Here is an 11,681-nt window from a genome sequence, read left to right as displayed (position 1 = left end):
GTTCACAGGAGCCTGGGAAGAACATCCCGTACGGAACCCTTTACCCGAAAACATCCGAACCGCACATGCTCGCGACAGTCCTGCCGTTAGAGAATGCACCGTGCACGCGACCGAGTAAGGCCACTCAGAGACATCCATTTCCCAGGTATATGCCCCCTACGCACTTTTGGTGGCGCAACTCGCACGAACAGTCCCACCTCGACCCCGTAAACAAGCTTTTTTGCCTCGAAGAGTTCGTCGGAGACGAAGAAGCAACCTTCAGTGCAAACGTAGCACTCTTTTGTGCAACCGCCCAAACAACGCCCCCTCTACCCTCTGTCGAAACACTCGGCATTGCTGCTCCCTAAGGTGAGCTTCTCCTCATAGGCAATTCCGCTCTTATCCGGTCACGTTTGTGTGCCCGAATTTCGCAAGGCAACCTCCATGGGACATGGAAAAGACTCGAGAAGAGAGCTCGCTCACGGGAGAGAGAAGCCAAGGAGACCACGAGAGTGCTGAGAGTGGGACAGCGCTGAATAGGCGGGAGAAGCCTGCGCGTATAAACGGAGATATATATCCAATTGCAACGAAGGAACGTGCCAAAGATCGAGAACAATGGCAGAAATGCTAGTAACGTGCACTTCGGGACCAACGCATCACCGGAAGACAACCGCCAAACATCGAAAGAGTCGCGATGCTCCGCAACCTACGTGCAAAGCGGTCGCACACCGGGTAAGGGAGTGAGAGCCCCAAACATAGCTGGGCGAGGCGCTCACTCCGCTCTTTAATATCTCGTTAATACCGCCAAGGAAATGGCACAAGCACACACACACAAGCATCCTCGGAAGAGGACAGTTCGAGTGACAGGTCAAATCCAAGAGTTCCGAAGACTACCTCCAGGAACAATCGGGAACAAGACCGATTACAAGTCGTCGAGTCTGTTACTGGGCGAACACGAGATGCGCACAGGAAATCGATCAGCCCTCACAATGGCCCAAGGCCAGAGATCGGACTGCTACGATTTACCCCAACAATCATCGTGCCACTCTTCGCAGAGAGGTGATAGACGCCAACGAGCCCGCGCATAGCAATCGAGGTGTAAAAAGGGCGTTGAAGGCAGGAAGCCTGGACGAAAGAGGCTACGAGGTCACCTCGAAGCGGTCTAAGAATCGGGCGCACTTGGGGCGACTACCAGTGCCAACCCCTTATCCCGCGGTGCGTCCGACACACAGAAATTTCCAAGGCGGCCAAGGAGCCTCCCCGCATAGCAATCGGGGTGTGAGGTTACGGATGCAGCATTGATAGCAATCGAGGTGTGAGGCGAAGGATGCAGAAGTGAGAGCCGAGGGATGTAGCAGAGATAGCAATCGGGGTGTGTGATGCAGAAGAGATAGCAATCGAGGTGTGCGGTGGGAAGGGCCCAGCAGCCAGAATGCATGAAGCGACGGATGAAGCAGTGATGACAACCGGGCTGTGAGGAGAGGAGGGATGCAGCCAAGAAAGCAATCAGGGCTCGAGGCAAGGGATGCATCAAGGATAGCAATCATGTTGTGAGGCGAGATTCCAAAGGCTAAACGTGAGAGGCTGCAGGGTCGACTCAGAGAGGTCTATGCATGTGAGAGGCTGAAAGCAAGGTCGACTCGGAGCGGTCTATGCATCGGGCGCGCTTGGGGCGACTACCAGTGCCAACCCCTTATCCCGCGACGCGTCCGACAAAGAGAACGTTCCAAGGCGGCAGAGGAGGTTACCAGCCGAAGGATGCAGTAGCAATAACAGGTATAGTTCCGCGGCGGCCGAGAAGACTCACCGCATAGGAATCGGGATGCGAGGCGAGGGATGCGGCGGGAAGGCCCCGACGGCTAAACGGAAGAGGCTGCAGGGCCGCCTCGGAATGGTCCAAGCATCGGATGCGATTGGGACGACTACCAGTGCCAACCCCTTATCCCGCGATGCGTCCGATACACAGATAGTTCCAAGGCGGCCGAGGAGCCTCACCGCATATCAATCGGGGTGCGAGGCGAGGGATGGGGCGGGAAGGCCCCAACGGCTAGACGGAAGAGGCTTCAGGGCCACCTCGGAATGGTCCAAGCATCGGACGCGCTTGGGGCGACTGCCAGTGCCAACCCCTTATCCCGCGATGCGTCCGATACACAGATGGTTCCAAGGCGGCCGAGGAGCCTCACCGCATAGCAATCGGGGGTGCGAGGCGAGGGATGGGGCGGGAAGGCCCCAACGGCTAGACGGAAGAGGCTTCAGGGCCGCCTAGGAATGGTCCAAGCATCGGACACGCTTGGGGCGACTACCAGTGACAGCCCCCTATCCCGCGATGCGTCCGATACGAAGATGGTTCCAAGGCGGCCGAGGAGCCTCACCGCATAGCAATCGGGGTGCGAGGTGGGGGATGCGGCGAGATGGCCCCAACGGCTAGACGGAAGAGGCCACAGGGCCGCGTCGGAATAGTCCAAGCATCGGACGCGCTTGGGGCGACTACCAGTGACAACCCCTTATCCCGCGATGCGTCCGATACGAAGATAGTTCCAAGGCGGCCGAGGAGCCTCACCGCATAGCAATCGGGGTGCGAGGTGGGGGATGCGGCGAGATGGCCCCAACGGCTAGACGGAAGAGGCTGCAGGGCCGCCTCGGAATAGTCCAAGCATCGGACGCGCTTGGGGCCACTACCAGTGACAACCCCTTATCCCGCGATGCGTCCGATACGAAGATAGTTCCAAGGCGGCCGAAGAGCCTCACCGCATAGCAATCGGGGTGCGAGGTGGGGGATGCGGCGAGATGGCCCCAACGGCTAGACGGAAGAGGCCACAGGGCCGCCTCGGAATAGTCCAAGCATCGGACGCGCTTGGGGCGACTACCAGTGACAACCCCTTATCCCGCGATGCGTCCGATACGAAGATAGTTCCCAGGCGGCCGAGGAGCCTCACCGCATAGCAATCGGGGTGCGAGGCGAGGGATGCGGCGAGATGGCCCCAAAGGCTAGACGGAAGAGGCTGCAGGGCTGCCTCGGAATAGTCCAAGCATCGGACGCGCTTGGGGCGACTACCACTGCCAACCCCTTATCCCGCGATGCGTCCGATACACAGATAGTTCCGAGGCGGCCGAGGAGGTGGGGGATGCAGCGAGATGGCCCCAACGGCTAGACGGAAGAGGCTGCAGGGCCGCCTCGGAATAGTCCAAGCATCGGACGCGCTTGGGGCGACTACCAGTGACAACCCCTTATCCCGCGATGCGTCCGATACACAGATAGTTCCGAGGCGGCCAAGGAGCCTCACCGCATAGCAATCGTGGTGCGAGGTGGGGGATGCGGCGAGATGGCCCCAACGGCTAGACGGAAGAGGCTGCAGGGCCGCCTCGGAATGGTCCAAGCATCGGATGCGCTTGGGGCGACTACCACTGCCAACCCCTTATCCCGCGATGCGTCCGATACACAGATAGTTCCAAGGCGGCCGAGGAGCCTCACAGCATAGCAATCAGGGTGCGAGGCGAGGGATGCGGCGAGAAAGCCCCAACGGCTAGAGGGAAGAGGCTTCAGGTCCGCCTCGGAATGGTCCAAGCATCGGACGCGCTTGGGGCGACTACCAGTGACAACCCCTTATCCCGCGACGCGTCCGATACACAGATAGTTCCAAGGCGGCCGAGGAGCCTCACCGCATAGCAATCGGGGTGCGAGGCGAGGGATGCGGCGAGAAGGACCCAACGGCTACACGGAAGAGGCTTCGGGGCCGCCTCGGAATGGTCCAAGCATCGGACGCGCTTGGGGCGACTACCAGTGACAACCCCTTATCCCGCGACGCGTCCGATACACAGATAGTTCCAAGGCGGCCGAGGAGCCTCACCGCATAGCAATCGGGGTGCGAGGCGAGGGATGCGGCGAGAAGGACCCAACGGCTAGACGGAAGAGGCTTCGGGGCCGCCTCGGAATGGTCCAAGCATCGGACGCGCTTGGGGCGACTACCAGTGACAACCCCTTATCCCGCGACGCGTCCGATACACAGATAGTTCCAAGGCGGCCGAGGAGCCTCACCGCATAGCAATCGGGGTGCGAGGCGAGGGATGCGGCGAGAAGGACCCAACGGCTAGACGGAAGAGGCTTCGGGTCCGCCTCGGAATGGTCCAAGCATCGGACGCGCTTGGGGCGACTACCAGTGACAACCCCTTATCCCGCGACGCGTCCGATACACAGATAGTTCCAAGGCGGCCGAGGAGCCTCACCGCATAGCAATCGGGGTGCGAGGCGAGGGATGCGGCGAGAAGGACCCAACGGCTAGACGGAAGAGGCTTCGGGTCCGCCTCGGAATGGTCCAAGCATCGGACGCGCTTGGGGCGACTACCAGTGACAACCCCTTATCCCGCGACGCGTCCGATACACAGATAGTTCCAAGGCGGCCGAGGAGCCTCACCGCATAGCAATCGGGGTGCGAGGCGAGGGATGCGGCGAGAAGGACCCAACGGCTAGACGGAAGAGGCTTCGGGTCCGCCTCGGAATGGTCCAAGCATCGGACGCGCTTGGGGCGACTACCAGTGACAACCCCTTATCCCGCGACGCGTCCGATACACAGATAGTTCCGAGGCGGCCGAGGAGCCTCACCGCATAGCAATCGGGGTGCGAGGCGAAGGATGCGGCGAGAAGGACCCAACGGCTAGACGGAAGAGGCTTCGGGTCCGCCTCGGAATGGTCCAAGCATCGGACGCGCTTGGGGCGACTACCAGTGACAACCCCTTATCCCGCGACGCGTCCGATACACAGATAGTTCCAAGGCGGCCGAGGAGCCTCACCGCATAGCAATCGGGGTGCGAGGCGAGGGATGCGGCGAGAAGGACCCAACGGCTAGACGGAAGAGGCTTCAGGGCCGCCTCGGAATGGTCCAAGCATCGAACGCGCTTGGGGCGACTACCAGTGACAACCCCTTATCCCGCGACGCGTCCGATACACAGATAGTTCCGAGGCGGCCGAGGAGCCTCACCGCATAGCAATCGGGGTGCGAGGCGAGGGATGCGGCGAGAAGGACCCAACGGCTAGACGGAAGAGGCTTCAGGGCCGCCTCGGAATGGTCCAAGCATCGGACGCGCTTGGGGCGACTACCAGTGACAACCCCTTATCCCGCGACGCGTCCGATACACAGATAGTTCCGAGGCGGCCGAGGAGCCTCACCGCATAGCAATCGGGGTGCGAGGCGAGGGATGCGGCGAGAAGGACCCAACGGCTAGACGGAAGAGGCTTCAGGGCCGCCTCGGAATGGTCCAAGCATCGGACGCGCTTGGGGCGACTACCAATGACAACCCCTTATCCCGCGACGCGTCCGATACACAGATAGTTCCGAGGCGGCCGAGGAGCCTCACCGCATAGCAATCGGGGTGCGAGGCGAGGGATGCGGCGAGAAGGACCCAACGGCTAGACGGAAGAGGCTTCAGGGCCGCCTCGGAATGGTCCAAGCATCGGACGCGCTTGGGGCGACTACCAGTGACAACCCCTTATCCCGCGACGCGTCCGATACACAGATAGTTCCGAGGCGGCCGAGGAGCCTCACCGCATAGCAATCGGGGTGCGAGGCGAGGGATGCGGCGAGAAGGACCCAACGGCTAGACGGAAGAGGCTTCAGGGCCGCCTCGGAATGGTCCAAGCATCGGACGCGCTTGGGGCGACTACCGTTGCCAACCCCTTATCCCGCGATGCGTCTGATACACAGATAGTTCCGAGGCGGCCGAGGAGCCTCACCGCATAGCAATCGGGTTGCGAGGCAGATTATTGGGAAGGGAACCCCCTGGGATGCGGCTCAAGCAGTGCCCAAAGGGACTGGAATGCGGAATCACATCGAGAGACCCAAATGCTATACGAGGGCTCAAATCGAATTATCGATTTGGCCACGACATGGACGCATCGGAACGACTACCTTTGCCGAACCACTCGCAATTGCATCCATACCGAAACCAATAGACATTTCCGTTAGAGCCCTCGCATAGCATTCGGGAATCTCGCATGCCCCTCTAAATCGACCAATGCTGGCGCTCAATGAAAATCCGAGCGCTACCACCGTTCGAGCGCCAGCATTGGTCGAGTTAGAGGGGCACGGGGGAGAATGCTCCAGTCAACACCTCCCCTATATAAGTTATTTGTCCGATTCTCGCACAACCGTAGTCTGCCTCGTCGAATCAAACAACGGTCCCAGATTCCGACTTCCGTTCCGTAGAGACCCAAAAGCTAGATGGAGGCTCGCAAAAAAGAGAGTCGGCGCATAGCAATCGGGTTTCTCGAACGTTTAGGGACCGAGCTCACTTGCGGATAGGGCAAAATCCGCCAAGCAACCCAAAAGCTAGACGGGGGCTCGAATCGAATCGCCTAGGCGGCCACAACAACGACGTGTTGGATCGACTACCAGTGCCAAACCATTCAGCAAGACTAGTCTGTGTCGAGGCCGGATAGAGATTCTCAGAGAGCGCCCGCATAGCATTTAGGAGACCTGCCGCGTCCCTCACACTCGACAAATGGTGGTGCACGTTTATAAATCCGAGCGATCCCAACCCTTTCAAGCACCAACATCGGTCGAGATAGAGGGGCACGGAGGGGGCTGCGTGAGACAACACAGTCCCCTATATAAGTTATTTGTCCGATTCTCACACATCCGAAGAATGGTCATCAAATCGGACAACAGCCCAAACTTCCGACTTCCGTCCCAGAAAGCCCAAGAGCTATCTAAAACGTTCATGGCCGGAACTCGATCGCGGCTATACCAGTCCGCCAAGCAACCCAAAAGCTAGACTGGAGCTCTAGTCGAATCACCTCTGTGGCCATTGCAAGGACGTGTTGGAGCGACTACCATTGCCGAACCATTCCGCAGGTCGAGTCCATACCAAGGCCGCATAGAGATTCACGATGAGCTCCTGCATAGCAATCAGGAGACTTGCCGTGTCCATCACAATCGATAAATCCTGGTGCAAGATTTTTGCATCCGAGCGCTCCAACCAGTCGAGCACCAGCATCAATCGACATAAACGGGCACGGGGGGAGGATGCTCGAGAACACTACCTCCCCTATATAAGTTATTTGTCCGATTCTCAAGCAGCCGAAGTCTGGTCATCGAATCGGGTCAAAGACCACAACTTCCGACTTTACCCACAATGCAAGTCATCGAATCGAACATCGGCCCCCGAGTCGGACTCCATGCGTATGTCAGGTCATCGGACCCAAATTCCGCCTTCCTGCGCATGGCGGGCCATCAATATCAACTCGGTCATCGGACCCAAACTCCGCCTTTTTGCGTATGGCACGCCTTCAAATCGGTCATCGGACCCAAATTCCGCCTTCCTGTGCATGGCGGGCCATCAACATCAACTCGGTCATCGGACCCAAATTCCGCCTTTCTGCGCATGGCACGCCATCAACTCGGTCATCGGACCCAAATTCCGCCTTCCTGCGCATGGCAGGTCATCGGACACAAATTCAGACCTCGCCAATATGCCTACGTATCGAATCGGTCATCGGACCCAACTTCCGACTTCATCCATACTGTAGGGTCTTTGAGGTTGGCGCGGTGCGCTCAACCCAGGGAGTCGACCCATCGAAGCATACACCTCCCCTATATAAGCTATTTGTCCGATTCCCACACCTGTGTAGTTTGCACCTCTGACCAGGACATCGACCCCAACTTCCGAACTCGACTGCAACGACGGCACCAGCGCCTTGGTGTGCACCTTGCGACGCACAGTCCCAACATTCGCCTTCCTGCACATGGCAGGTCATCGGACCCAAATTCCGACCTCGCGAGTATGCCTACATATCGAATCGGTCATCGGACCCAACTTCCGACTTCATCCATACCGTAGGGTCTTTGAGGTTGGCGCGGTGCGCTCAACCCGGGGAGTCGACCCAACGAAGCATACACCTCCCCTATATAAGCTATTTGTCCGATTCCCACACCTGTGTAGTTTGCACCTCCGATCAAGACATCGACCCCAACTTCCGAACTCGCCTCCAACGACCGAACCAGCGCCTTGGTGCGCACCTTGCAACGCACAGTGCCAACATTCGCCTTCCTGCACGTGGCAGGTCATCGGACCCAAATTCCGACCTCGCGAGTATGCCTACATATCGAATCGGTCATCGGACCCAACTTCCGACTTCATCCATACCGTAGGGTCTTTGAGGTTGGCGCGGTGCGCTCAACCCGGGGAGTCGACCCAACGAAGCATACACCTCCCCTATATAAGCTATTTGTCCGATTCCCACACCTGTGTAGCTTGCACCTCCGATCAGGACATCGACCCCAACTTCCGAACTCGACTAAAAAGACCGCACCAGCGCCTTGGTGTGCACCTTGCAACGCACAGTGCCAACATTCGCCTTCCTGCACATGGCAGGTCATCGGACCCAAATTCCGACCTCATGAGCATACCTACTAATCGAATCGGTCATCGGACCCAACTTCCGACTTCATCCATACCGTAGGGTCTTTGAGGTTGGCGCGGTGCGCTCAACCTGGGGAGTCGACCCATCGAAGCATACACCTCCCCTATATAAGCTATTTGTCCGATTCCGACACCTGTGTAGTTTGCACCTCCGCTCAGGACATCGACCCCAACTTCCGAACTCGCCTGCAACGACCGAACCAGCGCCTTGGTGCGCACCAAAAGTGCGCACTTTTGGAGGGCACTTTTGTGCGCTCCAAAGGTGCGCACTTTTGGAGGGCACTTTTCTGCGCTCCAAAGGTGCGCACTTTTGGAGGGCACTTTTTGGAGGGCACTTTTCTGCGCTCCAAAGGTGCGCACTTTTGGAGGGCACTTTTTGGAGGGCACTTTTCTGCGCTCCAAAGGTGCGCACTTTTGGAGGGCACTTTTTGGAGGGCACTTTTCTGCGCTCCAAAGGTGCGCACTTTTGGAGGGCACTTTTTGGAGGGCACTTTTCTGCGCTCCAAAGGTGCGCACTTTTGGAGGGCACTTTTTGGAGGGCACTTTTCTGCGCTCCAAAGGTGCGCACTTTTGGAGGGCACTTTTTGGAGGGCACTTTTCTGCGCTCCAAAGGTGCGCACTTTTGGAGGGCACTTTTCTGCGCTCCAAAGGTGCGCACTTTTGGAGGGCACTTTTTGGAGGGCACTTTTCTGCGCTCCAAAGGTGCGCACTTTTGGAGGGCACTTTTTGGAGGGCACTTTTCTGCGCTCCAAAGGTGCGCACTTTTGGAGGGCACTTTTTGGAGGGCACTTTTCTGCGCTCCAAAGGTGCGCACTTTTGGAGGGCACTTTTGTGCACTCCAAAGGTGCGCACTTTTGGAGGGCACTTTTCCTGTGCTCCAAAGGTGCACACCTAGGTGAGCACCTTCGACCACACCTTGTAGCACACCAAACTCTGACTTTCGACTTCATCCGCAATGCAGGGTCTTTGAGGTTGGCGCAATGCGCACAACCAGGGGAGTCGACCCATCAAACCCAACACCTCCCCTATATAAGCTATTTGTCTGATTCTCATACATGCGTAGCCTGCAGGAGCAATTAGGACATCGACCCCAACTTTCGGCTTCTAAACGAAAACAAGGTCTTTGAGGTTGGTGTAATGCGAACAACTAGGGGAGTCAACCCATCAAACCCAACACCTCCCCTATATAAGCTATTTGTCTGATTCTCATACATGTGTAGTCTACAGGAGCAATTAGGACATCGACCCCAACTTTTGACTTCTTAACGAAAACAAGGTCTTTGAGGTTGACGTAATGCGCACAACCAGGGGAGTCGACCCATCAAACCCAACACCTCCCCTATATAAGCTATTTGTCCGATTCTCATACATGTGTAGCCTGCAGGAGCCATTAGGACATTGACCCCAACTTTTGACTTCTTAACGAAAACAAGGTCTTTGAGGTTGGCGTAATGCGCACAACCAAGGGAGTTGACCCATCAAACCCAACACCTCCCCTATATAAGCTATTTGTCTGATTCTCATACATGTGTAGCCTGCAACAACGATTAGGACATCCACCCCAACTTCTGAATTCGTCTGCGTTGACCGCACCAAAGGTGCACGCCTTGGTGCTCACCAAAATCCGACTTCCGACTTCTTCTGCTATGCGGGGTCTTTGAGGTTGGCGCAGTGCGCACAACCAGGGGAGTCAACCCACCGAATGCAACACCTCCCCTATATAAGCTATTTGTCTGATTCTCATACATGCGTAGACTGCAGCAATGATTAGGACATCCACCCCAACTTTTGACTTCTTAAACAAGACAGGGTCTTTGAAGTTGGTGCAGTGCACACAACCAGGGGAGTCGACCCATCAAACGCAACACCTCCCCTATATAAAGCTATTTGTCCGATTCTCATACGTGTAGTCTGCAGCAGCGATTAGGACATCGACCCCAACTTCCGAATTCGTTTGCATTGACCGCACCAAAGGTGCACGCCTTGGTGTGCACCCTGGAGTGCACTTTGGTGCTCACCTCGGTGCACACTTTGGTGTGCACCTCGGTGTGCACCAAAGGTGCGCACCTTGGAGCGCACCAAAGGTGTACACTTTGGAGCGCACCACATAGGGTCTTTGAGAGGTTGGCGCAGTGCGCACACCAAGGTGGGTGTTGAGGTGCGTGCCGAGGTGGGTGGGTGCTAGGGTGCGCTCCATGGTGGGTGCCAGGGTGGGTGCGTGCTAGGGTGGATTCCAAAGAGGGTCATAGGGTGGGTGCCAAGGTGGGTTGGTGATATAGTGGGTTCAAAGGTGGGTACTAGGGTGGGTTCCAAGGTGGGTCACAAGTTGGGTGCCAGGATGCGTGGGTGTTAGGTTGGGTGCCAAGGTGGGCTCCTGCGTGGGTGGGTGCTAGGGTGGGTTTCAAGGTGGACGCGAGGGCGGGTGCCAAGGTGGGTAACAAGTTGGGTGTTAGGATGGGTGAGTGCTAGAGTGGGTGCCAAGGTGGGTGGGTGCTAAGGTGGATGCCAAGGTGGTTCACAGGGTGGGTGGGTTCTAGGGTGAGTTCCAAGGTGGGTCACAGGTTCAGTGCTAGGGTGGGTGTCAAGGCGGGTGTCGAGGTGCCTGGGTGCTAGGGTGTGGATGCCAATGTGGGTCATAGGGTGGGTACTAGGGTGGGCTGCAATGTGGGTGCCAAGGTGGGTAACATGCTCGGTGGGTTCTAAATTGGGTGCCAGGGTGGGTGTGCACCCACCTTGCCCGAGGTGGGTGCCAAGGTGCCAGTGTGGGTGGGTGCTAAGGTGGATGCCAAGGTGGGTGAGAAGGTGGGTGATAGGTTGAGTGGTAGGATGGGTGGGTGCCAAGATGGGTCACAGGGTGGGTGCAAGGGTGGGTAGGTGCTAGGGTTGGTGTCAGGGTGGGTGGGTGCTAGGTTGGGTTCCAAGGTGGGTGCGAGGGTGAGTGTCAAGGTGGGTCACAGGTTAGGTGCTAGGATGGGTGAGTGCTAGGGTGCAAAGGTGCCAGGGTGGGTGCTAGGATGGGTCGATGCTAGGGTGAGTGGCAAGGTGGGTCCACAAGTGTCAAGGTGGGTGCCGAGGTGGGTGCCAAGTCGGCGACTGCTATGGTGGATGCCAAGGTGGGTCACGGGGTGGGTGCCAAGTTGCTAGGTTGGGTTCCAAGGTGGGTGCCAACGTGGGTGCTAGGGTGCGTGGGTTAAAGGGTGTGTCACAACGTGGGTGCCAGGATGGGTGCGCACCCACACTGGCCAAGACGGGTGCGGGTGCAAGGTTGGGTTCCAAGCCCGGTCACA

This window comes from Cryptomeria japonica, unplaced genomic scaffold (assembly GCF_030272615.1).
Source record: "Cryptomeria japonica unplaced genomic scaffold, Sugi_1.0 HiC_scaffold_220, whole genome shotgun sequence".
NCBI lineage: Eukaryota > Viridiplantae > Streptophyta > Pinopsida > Cupressales > Cupressaceae > Cryptomeria > Cryptomeria japonica.
The sequence above is the reverse complement of the archived record's forward strand: the minus strand, read 5'-3'. Positions refer to the sequence as shown.